Raw genomic sequence first — 15,791 nt, 5'->3', positions numbered from 1 at the left:
ATCAACACTAAGTGCAAATAGTTGCTTGTAATAAAGTGTTCATGGCTGTATTCCAGTGGCGTCGCATCACACGTTTGCTTGTGTGTATGTGGCTTTAGAAGGTGAGTGGCGCTCTATAAATTTCACCATCTTCCCCATCCACTAAAAATAAGTGTCCATGTTATTAAGGCACCCTCGCTAAAAATTTCGCAGATTGGAGGTACATTTAGATTAAATTCATGCCACTTAAAACACAGGTGTTTCAGGGTGCCTGGGTGGTTCTGTCAGTTAAGCATCTGACTTCGGCTCAGGTCATGAGCTCATGCCTCATGAGTTCGAGCCCCACGTCAGGCTATGTGCTAAGCGCTCAGAGCCTAGAGCCTGCTTCAGAGTCTGTGTCTCCCTCTGCCCCACCCTCCGGGCTCCATTCCTGTGCTCTCAAAAATTGACACCCACAAAAAAATAAAAACACAGGTGTTCCTGCTAGTGCTATCAGTCAGTCATACCTTAGCGTGTATTAATTCAATCAGACTTTTCCTCCTCCTGGAGTCAGTGAATGGATTGGTGGGGAGGAGACAACGGCAGGGCCAGTGTAAGAGCACCCTGAATCAGAGGCTATCAAGAACACGCACTCACTTTGCGGTTTTGCAGGCAGGGTTTCATGGCCTCGGCACTGTCGACGTTAGAGGTGGATAATTCTTGGTGCGGAAGGCTATCCTGGGATTGTAAAAACTGGAGCGGCATCCCTGGCCTATATCCCCGAGATGCTGGCAGTGCGCACACTCCGAGTTGTGACTGCTGAAAGGGTCTCCAGACATTGACCACTGTCCTCAGGGAAGCAAAAAGCCCAGGTGAGGACCGCCAGCCTAGGGGCAGCCTCTAAGCACTCGCGGTAACTTCCGGCTCTCTCTTTCTGAGTCCGTATATGGATCCACCTAATAACCCTCAGACAACGGTCGTGTGCAAGGCACGTGGGATTTTTGTTCCAGAACAGCTTCCTCACTTCGGCAACTTCTTCCTCTTCCCCACTGTGCTCATCTTCCCAGGCAAACTTATTTCTAGAATTAAGGCAGGAAGTAAAGTGCCCATTTTGCTTGAGGTAGCAAGTTTGAATCATTTTGTGACACCTGCCACTTAATGTGCCAGCCACAGTGTCTTAAATGTAACAGTGAGAATACCCAAGAGAACATCCCATGTGTAGGTTGTGGAGTGCTGTGACACTGCCATTTTGTAGAACTGTTGTCTCTTCGAGAAGCTGTCACCTCTAGACAGATGCCAAACAGGATAATTGCCTACAGAACATTATTCTCTCTCCTTTTGGTTATTATTTGGTCAGAAAGTATCACAAGAAGCCAGACTTTCATAAAGCTGGAGACGTTTGTATCTCAAACTGACTTTTTCCCCCCCAAAATCATGCCTTTCAAGTTCCCAAGCATCAGCGTTCTCCGGCACTGTTGTTCCATGGCTGAAATCAGACAAGCCTGTTCATTTGAACATAATGTCCTTCCTACACTTAATATGCCTTTTGGCTCCATCCTTTTTGAGGAAAGATTTCGTTTCCTAAAGCAGATGAACCTCTCTCGAAGGAATATTCACGCTAAGAGATGAAGGTCCACAGTAATTCCATAGGATTTCTCACCTGTCATCAGGCCAGCTTGGCCCATCCTGAGCAGGATTGCAGGCACAGCTTTGTGACTGTGGGCCAAGGTTCATACTTCTCTGGCCTGTACTGGCCTTACCTGTGGAATGTAGCATCGAGGTTATGAGTACAGCTTCCATTCGCGTTCTGTAACTGCGGGCAACATCTTTAGTTCTCTCAGCCACAGATTCCTCATCTGTGAAACGGGGCTGATAAACCCCAGCTCCCCCACTGCATCACTGTAAGGAGTAAATCAAACACAGCATGTACCTTCCCCTGGCATGTAGCAGGCCTTCTCCCAGGGTTAGCGCTCAAGACCATAAACTCAAAGTGAAATTATCCTTTTGTCAGTTCTCAGTTATTTGGTGGCCTTTTAGCTTTCCAGACGGGCAGCTAGGAAACAAACCAATTCTTCCTTATCTTGGTCATTTCGCTTGGTTGGTTGCTTGGTTTTTGCCTTCTATGTTTTTTGGCCACTTGGAGGAACAGCCCACAGCATCATAAACACGAACTTTTTGAACAGTCAGCAGCAGCAAGAGAAACAGAATCCCTTTAGTGCACAGCTGTCTCTTATTTGGTAGATTTACTGGAAAAAAAATTTTTTTAATTAGAAAAACAGCTCTTAATGGTTGAGGTATAGAGTGAAAATGTCAGAATTCAAAACAGCATGGAGATTGAGCAATAAATCATTGTTGTATACTTAAAAACATGTTTTCAACTAAAAGATCATGGGAGGAAGAATAAGAAGACCCATCCTTGTTCTTCCCCCATTTGGGGGACCTTGAACAAGTCTGAGCTTTAGTTTATTTCACACTTCTGTGTATATTTTAGTGGACAGAATTGAGTTCTTTGGCCTGTGGTGATCATCTAAAGCATTTGGTGCTGGCTTGCCATAAACAGGTGGAAGTGTGGCTGAGTCAGCTAGGCCTGCTGGCTGGGTGTGGATCCTGACTTTTATCCTTTACGACTGTGTGACCTTGGGCAAGTTGTTTAACCTCTCTGTGCCCCAGTTTCCTCACCTGAAAAAAGAGGATATTTTTATCTCCTCGAGTTAAAGAATAAATGTAAAATTCTCAGAAGAGGTGCCCGGCGTATAGGTTAGCTATTACTTTTATTATTTTGTTGGCGGTCTCTAGAAAAGAAACCTGACAAAGGTGAAATTATAACTGGGAATCTTGGTGTCTGGATTTTTCCACCTCATGTACTACATTTACCAACTAACCATTTAGGAAATAAAGACATTAGACACACTTCCCTTTAATTTCCCTAACCTGTAACCAAATAGATCTTCCCCCTCTGATTCGTGAATAGGAAACCTTATCTCTACATAGTAAATATTAAGTCTTGCCAAAGTTTAAATTGGGTAACCACACATTTAACAAATTCTGTGTACTTTACATGGGGACTGTGCCCCTAAAACAGAGCGTCTCAAACCTCAGTGTGGTTGGGAATCGCACGAGGATCTTGTTAATATGCAGATTCTGATTCATCAATTCTGGGGCCAGAATCCCACATTTCTAACGAGCTCCTGAGCGATGCAGATGCGGTGTGATCCTCGGTCACACTTAGAGATATTCACAAGCCACCTGAGGACGGAAGGGTCGTGGCGGCACACGTGGCCCTCACTGGGGGCACACAGGCTGGAGAGGGGCGGGCCTGCAGACCCTCATTGCCCCACACCCTCTCCAGCCCTATTTTAAGCAACTGAAAAGCTTAAGAAAAACCAAAAAGGTGTGAGGAAGACATTAGAAATCCCACCCACTTCTCTTGGTTTTCCTGCACTGTAGAAAAAAAAAAAAAAAAAAAACATTGTAGAACAGATTGCACCAAGCGGTTTGACCCATCTGCAGTGCTAAATTATCTTCCACAAGACAGGCAGGTAGAAAGCCATTTAATTCTCCCCTCCATTTCCACTCAGGAAGAACAGGTGCTCCGCCAGACCCTCCCAGGGAACATTAGGTACCCTGCAGAGTTGTGTCATACCACTGGGGCCCATTTAATGAAACGGATTTAAGAATTTAACAGTGGTCAGAGAGCCTGAAAACATCCCCAAAGCATCTGCTTTCAAGGAGTCCTCACTATCTAAAACATCTCGCCTGCTAGCATAACCAAGAGTAAGGAAGGGCCAAGTGCCACGGCAGGGCCTCTATCCCTGAACAAAAGGGAAAACCAAAGTTCTCCAGGTTGAAATGCTTCCCCCTAAATAAGGGAAAGGTCTACATTGATCTCGATCCTAGTTGCTTATTTTCACAGAGAAATATGGACAATGATAGATTCTATGAAAACCCAGAGAAGGATGGATCCATAGCTCTATGTGTTATTCTACTTTATTTAACCCCAGCATCTATTTTGCTGATTACCCAAGAGACACATTTTACCTTTTTATTTGAGAAATTGTAAATCTCGGTTTGTTCTTTATCCACAAATTATACCCCGGCCCTAGCTTGCAAAGTTAGAAAGGATTCACGGGTATTTCCTACCCTGGGAAGGGGTATTTCGAGTTTGGAAACATAAAATGGGGACAGCCTTACGGACTACCTTATGTTTTTTTCAGCAATGTGGGTTCGGACTGGCAACGAGAATAAACATTATGATCCGAACTTTCATACAGGGGAAATCTAATCCTGGCAGTAAACATCTGTTCCCTTTTATGTGCGTTTGTGGCTCTTTAATAGGAATGTTTTTGCAACAGCTGTAGCTTTTCTAATATCCTAAATGGAATCTCTGTAGCCTTTAGAGTAATTACACCTCAAAGTTTAAGTCATCCGACCTGAGGATTCTGATTAAATCCAGGATGAATTATGGAAAAAAATCAAATGACCGTTCCTAGGGGAGGATTCCACTATGTCCTCTGGAAAGTACCTTCCAAGTCTCTAGGGCCTCTGGCCAGTGCTCCAGAGGGCGGCTTGTTCCTATGTGGTTAAATAATTGAGATGGCCGCTGACACGTTTCCATGCGGTTAAACTTCACGTGGAGATTCCACTGTGGTCTTTGAACACACCTCGTTTTGTTGTGCTGTTTTTAACTTGGTTTCAGCTAAACTTCCAAGTGGATTAATGTGAACCCCATTTAAAAGGTTCTAAGCACACTTTAAAAAAAATTTAATGGTTTTAACTCATTATCAAGAGGTTATCATTGTAGTTTCTGGTTTCAGAATAACTATGTGAGGTTTCTATAGCTATGATGATTGTTTTTCATTTGGATAATGATGGCCTAATGAAATATACAGGAAAACTGGAGAAGCAGAAGCAGCCAGATAAGAAAAAGATTTGTTTCTCTCTTAGCAGCTCCCAGATCTCACTCACTTAATGGACTGAGAATCCCTGCCAATGAAACACGAGAAACCCACGGTGATAGCAAACTTCAATTCACCTGCACACAGGGGCAGAGAAGTCCAGTCTCAACACAAAGAAAAATCAATAGGCAGGTGCTCCGTAAATGAAAGACAAAACCATATAGCAATGGAAGGCAGCCTATCTGAACAAAGAGCCTGATTTTGCAAGACTTTGCCTACAAGATGATATTCCTGAGGATGCATTTCATGTAACCAAAGGCTAAGCAACAGCCTCAGCAGATCCTCATTTATAAAGTTTCAGGAGTGAAGCACCAGATATTGTCCAGATTGAGTACAACCTAGGTGGAATATTTGAGCACATTTCATGGTCCTGTGTCTTTCATTCTATACATGCATAAATACAATGTTAACATTTCACTTCCTTTAAAAATTTTTCAAAGAAAGTATAAGTGAAAGGTCATCATTGTCTTAAACCCCAGAGTCTTTCCCTTCTGACCTCTGCTCCAGAACTTGAAATATCCATAGACACCTAGCACTTGGAAAGGGTGGAAGTGAAGGAAGAGAAGTTCTGAAGAAACAGTCTAGGGATCAAGAAAAGATAATGAGAAATAGCACTTAGCTAAGCAGGAGGAGGGTGAGAAAGCACAAAGGGGAGAAGGATTCTCTCATTTCGTATTCCCCACTGGCCTGTGGAGGAGCAGGAGGGAGCCATAGAGAGCGGATGAGTTTAGTTCAATTCCACACAAGGTAATGAGCATTCATTAATGTGCCAGGCCCCGTGCTACAGGTTGGGGCACAAATCAAACAAGCCATGGTCCCCACTATCAAGGATCTCATCAGTCTAAACAAGTGAACTCATAATTGCATTACTATAATGCCTTCGGAATAGAAGCACAGGAATCTGGTAACTTCCCTCCACGCTTATTTCCTCATTGGTTAACGTGGCAGACAATACCCATCTCTCCACATCGGAATGCAAGTTAGATACTGTAGGAAAAATGCTTGAAATGCTACCTGGCACATAGGTGCTCAGCTAATTTTTATTTGTGGTGCCTACTCTCGTAGCCCGGCATAGAGTAAGTCCTCAGTGAATTTTATGACTATTATCATACACATAAAGTACCCCATAGATAATAAATGTGGTTTCCTCCCTTTCTAATCCTCCTTAGTCACAATTCCTGTAGAAGCCAGTGGCCTGGAAACTATCCCGCAAGCTGTTACCCATGCCCCCACGTGTCCTACAATGACCAGAATATTCCACTCCATTTTGCAGGTATAAGTTGTGGAGAATACCAAAGGATAGCTGGTCACAATGTCAAGAGCCATTCCTCATACTGGGAATGCTAACATGCACCGAGGGATCTCAGAAGCAACACATGATTACACGTTACTAGAACAAGTAACAAATGTTTTTCAAAGGAAGAGGAACTCACCACTGACTGGAATAGCAGTCCCAGAGGAGGGGAAGGGGATGACTTATAATGTTTTTGTGGGTTAAGAAAAGGAGGGAGGAGAATGGAGCCTCCAGGTTCCTTCCCACCCACTGAGAATTATGGACTTGTTCTCTGTAGTTATCAGTGTAAAACAGGAAGGCAACACTTCAAAAACTGATTATATTTCTGCTCAATGGTAGACCTTGTACACACGTTAGCTCGTTAGCTCGTGTAATCATAACACCAATGCCGAGGGATTCTCACCCAGTTTCCTAATGAGACTCAGCAGTCATGTAGCCCTTTCCTCACAATTCTTGAAAGCAGTAATGGTGAATTTCCCTTAAAAACTGTCAACAATTTGGAGGCACCTGGGTAGCTCAGTCGGTTGAGCATCCGACTTCGGCTCAGGTCACGATCTTGCGGTTTGGGAGTTTGAGCCCTATGTCGGGCTCTGTGCTGACAGCTCAAAGCTCGGAGCTTGCTTCGGATTCTGTGTGTGTGTGTGTGTGTGTGTGTGTGTGTGTGTGTGTGTGTGTGTGTGTCTCTCTGCCCCTCCCCCACTCACTCTGTCTCCTTCAAAAATAGGCATTAAAAATTCAGAGAAAAAAAAAACCAACAATTTGACTTTTCTCTCAATTCGGGGAAATCTCCCTCCCTTGCCCAAATACTCCAAATACACAAGTCTTACAGATTCGGCTGACGAAGCACTGCCCCCAAAGCCCTTCATAAAAAGCGGTGAGCCAGGCACTACAGCTTAGGCTACTCGTTGAGATTTCCAGGCCAAGCAAAGCCACCCTAGATGGATCCAAGGACACTGGCAAACAAGCCAGCAGCCTGCCCTCTGGTAACTGGCCCACCCACCCCAGATTATGAGATGATAGTCCTAGGTCAGAGGTCCTGATAAGATAGCACTGACACCTGCAGCCGTGCTCTGGTGTCCCTTGTGAAGCTCTCCACCAGACACTTGTCTGGGCAGCAAACAAGCTACACCTGTCTTAAGCAAAGTCCAAAGTAAAAACAGGAAGTTCACCCAGTCTGAGGACCGGGACAAGCAGAGTCTAGATTCCCTTTCTGTCTTCTCCGTGCACAGAATGAATCAAAGGCTGACACGCATCTGATTATGGCCAAGCTACCTTTTGTTGCAGAACATTGATGCGAACCAGCTCTGGCTGACTAGCTCTCACACAGAGCGCGTGATGGCTCAGTGCAGAAGATCCCCGGATAGAATCAAGTCTTTGTGTGCTCTGTTAGGCTTCTGAAGTATCTGGACCTGTCTCTATTAGATTATTTCCAAATAATATTCATTCAGGTCCTGTCGTGTTAAAGCACTGTGCTTGGTGCTGTAGGAGCTGAGAGATGAAGAAGTTGATCGGAGTCCAATAGAGGGGGGAGGGGAAGTACGGATCCCTTTGACGTAATACAGGGAAAACATGGTAAGTTCTTGCCTTACGGAGGAGAGACAGACAAGGATTATATAGACATTCAAGAGAGATCCAAAAGGTAGAGCAATTGGCCCAAAGTCACACGGCTGATAAATGCCAAAGCCAGAATTTGAACCTTAATCAGCAGAGTGCAGATTCTTAACCACTATTAAACCCCGCTTCTAAAAACCAACTTTTTTTTTTTTTTACATTTTTGAGAGAAAGAGAGAGACAGAACGTGAGTGAGGGAGAAACAGACAGAATCTGAAGCGCGCTCCAGGCTCTGAACGGTCAGCGGAGCCCGATGCAGGGCTCAAACCCACAAACTGTAAGATCGTGACCTGAGCCGAAGTCAGACGCTTAACCGACTGAGCCACCCAAGCACCCCACCGCTGAAAAGCAAGACAGTTTTCATTTTCTCAGCAGTCTGGAGAAGACAGTATTGGCAGCAGAAAATCTACATTGAAGTTGTTTTCGTAGTTTTGAGTCCTCCTTGGGACTTAGCAGTGACTTAGAGAAGAAAACAGGCAAGAAGTCTGTGCCTAGGAAATCGTTTTCTCTTTGCAAAGCTACCAGATTGTTGGGATGGTAGTTAAGGCATCGTGCTAGGCACCGTGTTCAACAAATTCTTTTAAAAAAGGAAATGATTAAATCATCGTCCCAGACTATGAGTCTGGAGTTTTCGCTTTGGCCAGCAAGAAAACAGAGAATTCAGTATAAAAAAAAACGCTAACATCCCGGAGGAGACAAGAGCCCGAACTGCCCTTTCATCTCCATATTTATTGAGCTCACAAGATATTACCCACGTGGTGAACGTGAAGAACACAAGATCTTACGCACGTGAACGTGGAGAAAACAATCAGATAGTAATTATTAACTTGTGTGTTGAAGAACCAAAGGGGGGGCAGGTGGAGTTTGTGATCAAAATACAAGAGTACATTGGCGTCAGATGGAAAGTAAGTTCCTGTAGGTGATATAACAAGATACTCGTGATTCCATTACACTATCTGGCTAGCTAACCTCGGGCGCTTTTGCCCCGTGGTCACAGCTTTCCGCCCTAAGCTTCTTTCTAACCAATTTATGTAAGTAGAACCTATTTCCCCATAAATCATGAGTTATGAAGTAGCACATGGACAGAGAAAGATACATGGAAAGTGTTAATGAAGTTTGGAGGGTGGATGGGATGGTTCAAGAAAACCTAAGTAGATCTAGGCTTTGAAGGCTGAGAACAGATCAAATCCTATGAGCAACATTATATGGTCAGTTTACAAATGGAAAGAACTGAGGCTTAGAAAGTGGCAGTGATTTCCAAAATTGGACCCTTCAGCCACTAGAAGAGTGGGACTCAGATTTCCAACTTCCCTCTCTCCTCTGTTCACTAAAACAGAGTCGCCTCCAGGTCGATATGGGGATCCAACCGTTAGGGTTTTGTTTGTTTGTTTGTTTGTTTGTTTTGAGAAAGAGTGGGGGAGGGGCAGAGAGAGGGAGAGACAGAATCCCAAGCAAGCTCTAGGCCATCAGTGCAGAGTCCCATGTGGGGCTCGAGCTCACTAACCATGAGATCATGACCTGAGCTGAGATCAAGAGTCAGATTCTTAACAAACTGAACCACCCAGACACCCCCAAACCATTAGGTTTTACTTTCTATTATCTTCCTTGAGAAATGCAACCCTGATAGGTTCTTTAAAAGGGAAAATCCAACCTTCACGTAAAAGGGGCAGGGGTTGGTGATCCAGTAATTGTTCTCAATACATCAAGAGGAGGTGATGTATGGAGTTGGAAAGGGCACTCCAGGATTAAGGAGCTGACTCTGTGGTGGGAGCAAGCATCACATGTTAGAAAAAGCCCACACGGCCAGAAGACAAAAGGCAAGGGGCCAACGCCACAGGGGAGAAACTCGGTGGGATAGACAAGGGTAAATCTCTTGGAGTCTTTCTGGCTGTAGTAACATATATTTTTGAAAGCTCACTCTGCCTGCTCTGTGAACAGTGGGCTGTAGGTGGCTTAGAATGAAAGCAGGCAGACCAGTTGTGAATATAAATAAGTAACTGAGGGACGCCTGGGTGGCTCAGTCAGTTAAGCATCTGACTTCAGCTCAGGTCATGATCTTGGGGTCCGTGGGTTCAAGCCCCATGTTGGGCTGTGTGCTGACAACTCAGAGCCTGGAGCCTGCTTCAGATTCTGTGTCTCCTCTCTCTCTGCCCCTCCTCAACTCTTGCTCTCTCTCTCTCAAAAATAAATTAAAAAAACATTAAAAAAAATTAAAATGAGTAACTGAGAAAATTGAATAATAAACATAGTTGATAAAGAACTTTGAAAGAATAAAATGACAACTATTAGGGTACCTGGGTGGCTCAGTGGGTAAAGCATCTGACTTCAGCTCAGGTCATGATCTCACAGTTCGTAAGTTCAAGCTCCACTTAGTGAGTTCAAGCCCCATTTCGTGTGAGCCCCACCTTCTCTCCCTCTCTCTGCTCTTCATGGGATTCTCTTTCTCCCTCTCTCTGCTCCTCTCTCGTGTCCTCTCTCTCAAAAAAAATTTTTTTGAAATAAAATAAATTACTCCTATTAAAAAAATGATAACTATTAATAAGTTAATGGCTACTCATCAAACTAAGGCAAATAATGATAGTATTATCTGTTAACAGCACAAAGGTATGAAAGAGCAGATGAAGTGCTTCTCTGAATGTAACGTGCCTCTTAAATCAAGCAGTGTCACTGTGTACCTCCCTGCATGCTCATGAAGATGAGTAAGAATGTCTAGTTCCATACTTGGCCCTTAGTAAATGCTCAGCCAAACATTAGTCTCCTGTTCTACCAGACTCCACAAATAAAAGTCAGTTGATATGTACATAGTATGAGAATTAGGCAAAGCTAAAACTTAATGAGCTCGAGTAAAAAATTAGAATGGAAATTGGAGACATCATACTTAATATCCTGAGCTATACGTGATAATCCAACACACTGCCTGGGTTTGCAAAGCACACTGTATACACATTCCCCTACCACAGAGTATGGGTTGGGGTCTCAATGCCTAATACTGATGGCCTTTAATGCAAACTAAACACTCTTATAATGAGTGCCATGAAATCCCAGCCTACTCAGCTGACCCTCACTGACCACGTTGTCATAATCCTATTTCCTTTGCCTTAGTGCTTTTCTAATGTATCAGCTTGATTTTGTGTCCTGAAATACTTGAATATTTCCATGTAATTCTCCCTTTTTTGATGGACAGATTTATTTCCAATCCTATTTAATGAAATTTCCTGAGATAGGCTGTAGGTAGTTATATTAATGAGATTTAGGTTTGTTTCTTTTTACAAAATAACTTTTTAGACTGGTGTTGTGTCATTCAAAGTCACAAGCATTGTAGACATCTAACACAAATTCAGCCACTCGATCTATACGCTCTTGAGAAACACAGGCCAATGTGTGCCAGGTTATTTTAGTAGCAGTTCACATGCTCCTATCTACTTATTTTCTCCAATTCTTCTTGGATAAATGAAATTGGTTAATTGTCTTGATGTCTAGAATATGAAGTATTGAAAGCCAGGTATTAGCTAGAATCCATTAAAGAGCAAAGGATTCACACTGCATGTGAATAACAAGATATGGTCATTCCTAGAATCCTCCTTTAAAAAAAATGTGGGGCTCCTGGGTGGCTCAGTCGGTTAAGCGTCCGACTTCAGCTCAGGTCATGATCTCACAGTCTGTGAGTTTGAGCCCCACGTCAGGCTCTGTGCTGACAGCTCAGAGCCTGGAGCCTGCTTTGGATTCTGTGTCTCCCTCTCTCTCTCTCTCTGCCCCTCCCCTGCTCATGCTCTGTCTCTGTCTCAAAAATAAGTAAAAACATTAACAAAAAAAAATTTTTTTAAATGTATTTTGGGGCAGCTGAGTGGCTCAGTTGATTAAGCATCTGACTTCAGCTCAGGTCATGACCTGATGGTTTGTGGGTTCGAACCCCACATTGGGCTCTCTGCTAACAGCAGAGAGCCTGCTTTGGATCTTCTGTCCCCCTTTCTCTCTGCCCCTCCCCTGCTTGCTCTCTCTCTCTCTCAAAAATAAATAAACATTAAAAAATTTTTAGTGTATTGCTACTATTGTTCACATCATGTCCCAGATAATTAATGCCCAGAGCAACAGACTTTTTAGGGGAATACTTATTTACATCTGCACCCACCATCTATAAGATAATATCCAATTAATATCTGACCTTTTATTGAAATATAGTTGACACACAATGTTACATTAGTTTCAGGTGTACAAATAGTGATTTTACAAGTTTATACAATATGCTGTGCTCACCACAGGTAGCTACCATCTGTCACCATACGTTATTATTATACCATTGACTGTATTCCCTGTGCTGTACCTTTTATCCCCATGACTTATTCATTCATATCTGGAAGCCTGTGTCTCCCACTTCCCTTCACCCATTTGACCCACCCTGTACCCTCCTCTCCTCTGGCAACCATCAGTTCGTTCTTTGTATTTATCTATCTGCTTCTGCTTTTTGTTTGTTCATTCATTTTGTTTTTTAGATTTTACCTACATATAAGTGAAATCAGATAGGATTTCTTTCTCAGTCTGATTTATTTCACTTAGCATAATACTCTTTAGGTCCATCTACGTTGTTGCAAATGGCAACATCTCATCCTTTTTTTATGGTTGTGTAATTTTTCTGTGTGTGTGTGTGTGTGTGTGTGTGTGTGTGTATACAGCACCTCTTTATCCATTCATCTATCAATGAACACTTACGTTACTTCCCTACCTTGCCTATTGTAAGTCATATATTATACATATATCTTTTTAAATCAGTGTTTTTGTTTTGTTTGGTAAGTACCCAGTAGTGGAATTAGAGAATCATAGGGTAGTTCTATTTTTAAATTTTGGAGGAGTCTCCATATTGTTTTCCACAGTGGCTGCACCAATTTAAATTCTCACCAGTGGTGCCCCAGGGTTCCTATTTCTCCACATCCACACCAACACTTATTGTTTCTTGTGTTTTTGATTCTAGCCCTTCTGACAAGTGTGAGGTGATATCTCATTGTGCTTTTGATTTGCATTTCCCTGATGATTATGGCACTGAGAATATTTTCATAACATCTGACTTTTAAAGCTTCACACAGCTGATCCCAAAACAGTTGATGAATTGTTTAATTATAAAGCAAATTTACTTCAAGGCTGTGTAAAAACATCAGAGTGTGAGATGGAGACTATGTCCTTACCTGGAACCTGCCAGTAATTTGTTTTCCTGCCTTCAGTTTTCTGAACTCTGTGGATCTCAAACTCTTTTGGGTGTCAGAATCATCTGGAGAACTTAGTAAATAAACAAACGCCCTGGCCCCATCCCGCTTCAATAGGCCTGGTCTTCTGTGTTCTTTAGTAGTGCCTCAGGTGATTGTCACTCGCTAAGGTTTGAGAATGGTTGACTTAATCTGTTGCTATTTCAGTCCCTCTACGAAGATACGGCTCATTGATTTGAGTTTGGGGGGAACCAAAGGATACGAGCATTAGACATAGAAATAGCAGGGTACCCCTGAACACCAGCACTGCCAAGCAAACACACGTGAGGTAACTTATGGGCAGAATTTAAGGAGCTCGGTGTAGTGGGTATCTTATCCCTCCTTTGGAATGGAATAGGACTTGTATGTGTTGCCCTGTTCATGGAAGGATAAGAATCAAGAATACTCCTTAAATAGAATCCTCTCAAATTTTCCCATGACCCAACCAAGAGTTCTCAGTCCCCAGGTTTCCCAGCAGGTGCCCCAACCAATAAACTTGCCAATTAAGTGGCTGAATATCATTATCATGAATGAAATTACAGACAGTAATTTACGAGCCCGTAAATGCCTCCCATGAATGAAGCCCTTTCCCCCAACCATCTCAACTTCTTTTCTGAGGAAAATGGATGGCAATCTTATCCCTTGCCTCACCCCAAACATAACCTCCCTTGCTTAGAAGAAATCCCTGCTCTTGCTGGCCCAGGGGACACGCTGAGCAAGCTTTAATAGGCTGTGCTTAAGGAGGAATGTCCCCTTGGGTGGAGTCCCTTTCAGCATCTCTCATCCAAGCGTGGTCACTAGCTCCTTTCACTAGGGAGCAGTAACTACTCACTTTGGCTGAATTTCTTAATTTCTGTTTGATCAGGGAAATTGATACCAAATTTTAAGAATTTCTGCAGAAAAATCAAATGTTGGAGGCTTTACAAAATAGTGTGATAACTTTAGCATTACTTAACATGGAGGTTTACAGGATGCAATTTACCAAGGATTTAGAGAGTCCCTGAAAACAAAGAAGACATATAGAAACATGCATTGGTCAGAAGCCTTTTTATGTATGTAGAAATAAAATCAATCTCTTTAGGCCCAGAATTAACCCTTGCATTCAGTAGCTTTATATTTAGCTCATGAAAACCTCAAACCCTCGCAGATAATAAACTTGAATGGATTCTACATAGATATGTTTAATTTGAATGCAATACAATCTCTCACGATTTTAATCTGTTGTTTTCTTTTAATGGATAGTGAGAATAGGTACCTGTAATTGCACAGTAGCTGGCTGTGGTTGAGTCCAGATTTCTTGATTCACCATGCATTGAATAAGGCCGCGTAATCTCCAAAGAGAAAGGACTCATGACCTCACACAATGCCTAGCACGGCCGTTTGCATGCAGTGAATTTTCAGGGCTCTTCTCTGAATAAGATCAAATGTTGTATCCAAAAGCTGTCACAGTAGAATTTTTTTTTTTTTTTTTTTGCAAGGACTTATTGCTTACTGGCCTTGTTATTTCAAGCCACAGCATTTCCATTTACTGTGACAAAGAAATCATGTGTTGATTATTTGTTGTCAATGTTCACAGTCGCCTCCTGGAGTAGAAAGAGAGTGTACGTGTGTTAGAATTTCCACATAGTAACTTGAAATCTCACAGGGTAAATGTGGCCTCCAAAGTGACTGAGAGTAGGTCACACTTTTAGAGAAACCATCCTAACTAACAACAACTGAAGACGTTTAGTCCTTTAGAGAGGGTGCTTACGAAAACCTAAAGCATTTTTAACCCTTGCGTTAAATAATTTAAAAGTCGTTTTAAATGTTAGAAAGGCAGCTTACTTAATACTCCCAATGCTGGGGAGCCTCAGTGGGTTAAATGTCCGACTTTGGCTCAGGCCATGATCTCGCGGTCTGTGAGTTCGAGCCCCGTGTCAGGCTCTGTGCTGACAGCTCAGAGCCTGGAGCTTGCTTCGGATTCTGTGTCTCCCTCTCTCTCTGCCCTTCCCCTGCTCACACTCTGTCTCCCTCTCTGTATCTCAAAAATAAATAAACATTGGGGCGCCTGGGTGGCGCAGTCGGTTAAGCGTCCGACTTCAGCCAGGTCACGATCTTGCGGTCCGCGAGTTCGAGCCCCGCGTCGGGCTCTGGGCTGATGGCTCAGAGCCTGGAGCCTGTTTCCGATTCTGTGTCTCCCTCTCTCTGCCCCTCCCCCATTCATGCTCTGTCTCTCTCTGTCCCAAAAATAAATAAACGTTGAAAAAAAAATTTTTTTAAATAAATAAATAAATAAATAAACATTAAAAAAAAAAAAACCTCCCAATACTATGCACAGATCAGGATGGACTCTTCTCTCTAATATGGATATCTTTGCTCCTTTGGTAATTTCTGCATAAAAGAAAATTCACTTATAAATTACAGTCTTTCAATCACTGTATATGATCAATTTAAAAGTATAACTCTATATTGTATTTTTCTCATTTTGACAGTAGCCTAAGAATTTCTAGAAATATGGATAACCAGATGGATTTTGTTTTTTAATTTTTTGTATATACAAATACATACATTAGCCTGTTCATTTTCACTACCTTATATCCATGTACAGTAAAGATATTCAAGGAGGTAAAGTTTGCCACCGGGGAAGATCAGTATGAGAAAGTTTTCATTATGTTATTCCACTTCTTCCTATTTTCTAGAGGGTAGATTTTCAAGTCCCTATAAATTAAATAGGAAGAACAACACCATATACATAAGTAA

General features: G+C 42.6%; 1 protein-coding gene across 11 annotated transcripts in view; it reads left to right on the top strand.

The window, feature by feature from the left end:
* THRB (thyroid hormone receptor beta) overlaps positions 1-15,791 on the top strand; it is a 391,572-nt gene that overhangs the window by 296,698 nt on the left and 79,083 nt on the right. The window lies entirely within an intron of this gene.

This window comes from Felis catus, chromosome C2 (assembly GCF_018350175.1).
Source record: "Felis catus isolate Fca126 chromosome C2, F.catus_Fca126_mat1.0, whole genome shotgun sequence".
In the NCBI taxonomy this organism is placed as follows: Eukaryota; Metazoa; Chordata; class Mammalia; order Carnivora; family Felidae; genus Felis; species Felis catus.
The sequence above is the reverse complement of the archived record's forward strand: the minus strand, read 5'-3'. Positions and strand labels throughout refer to the sequence as shown.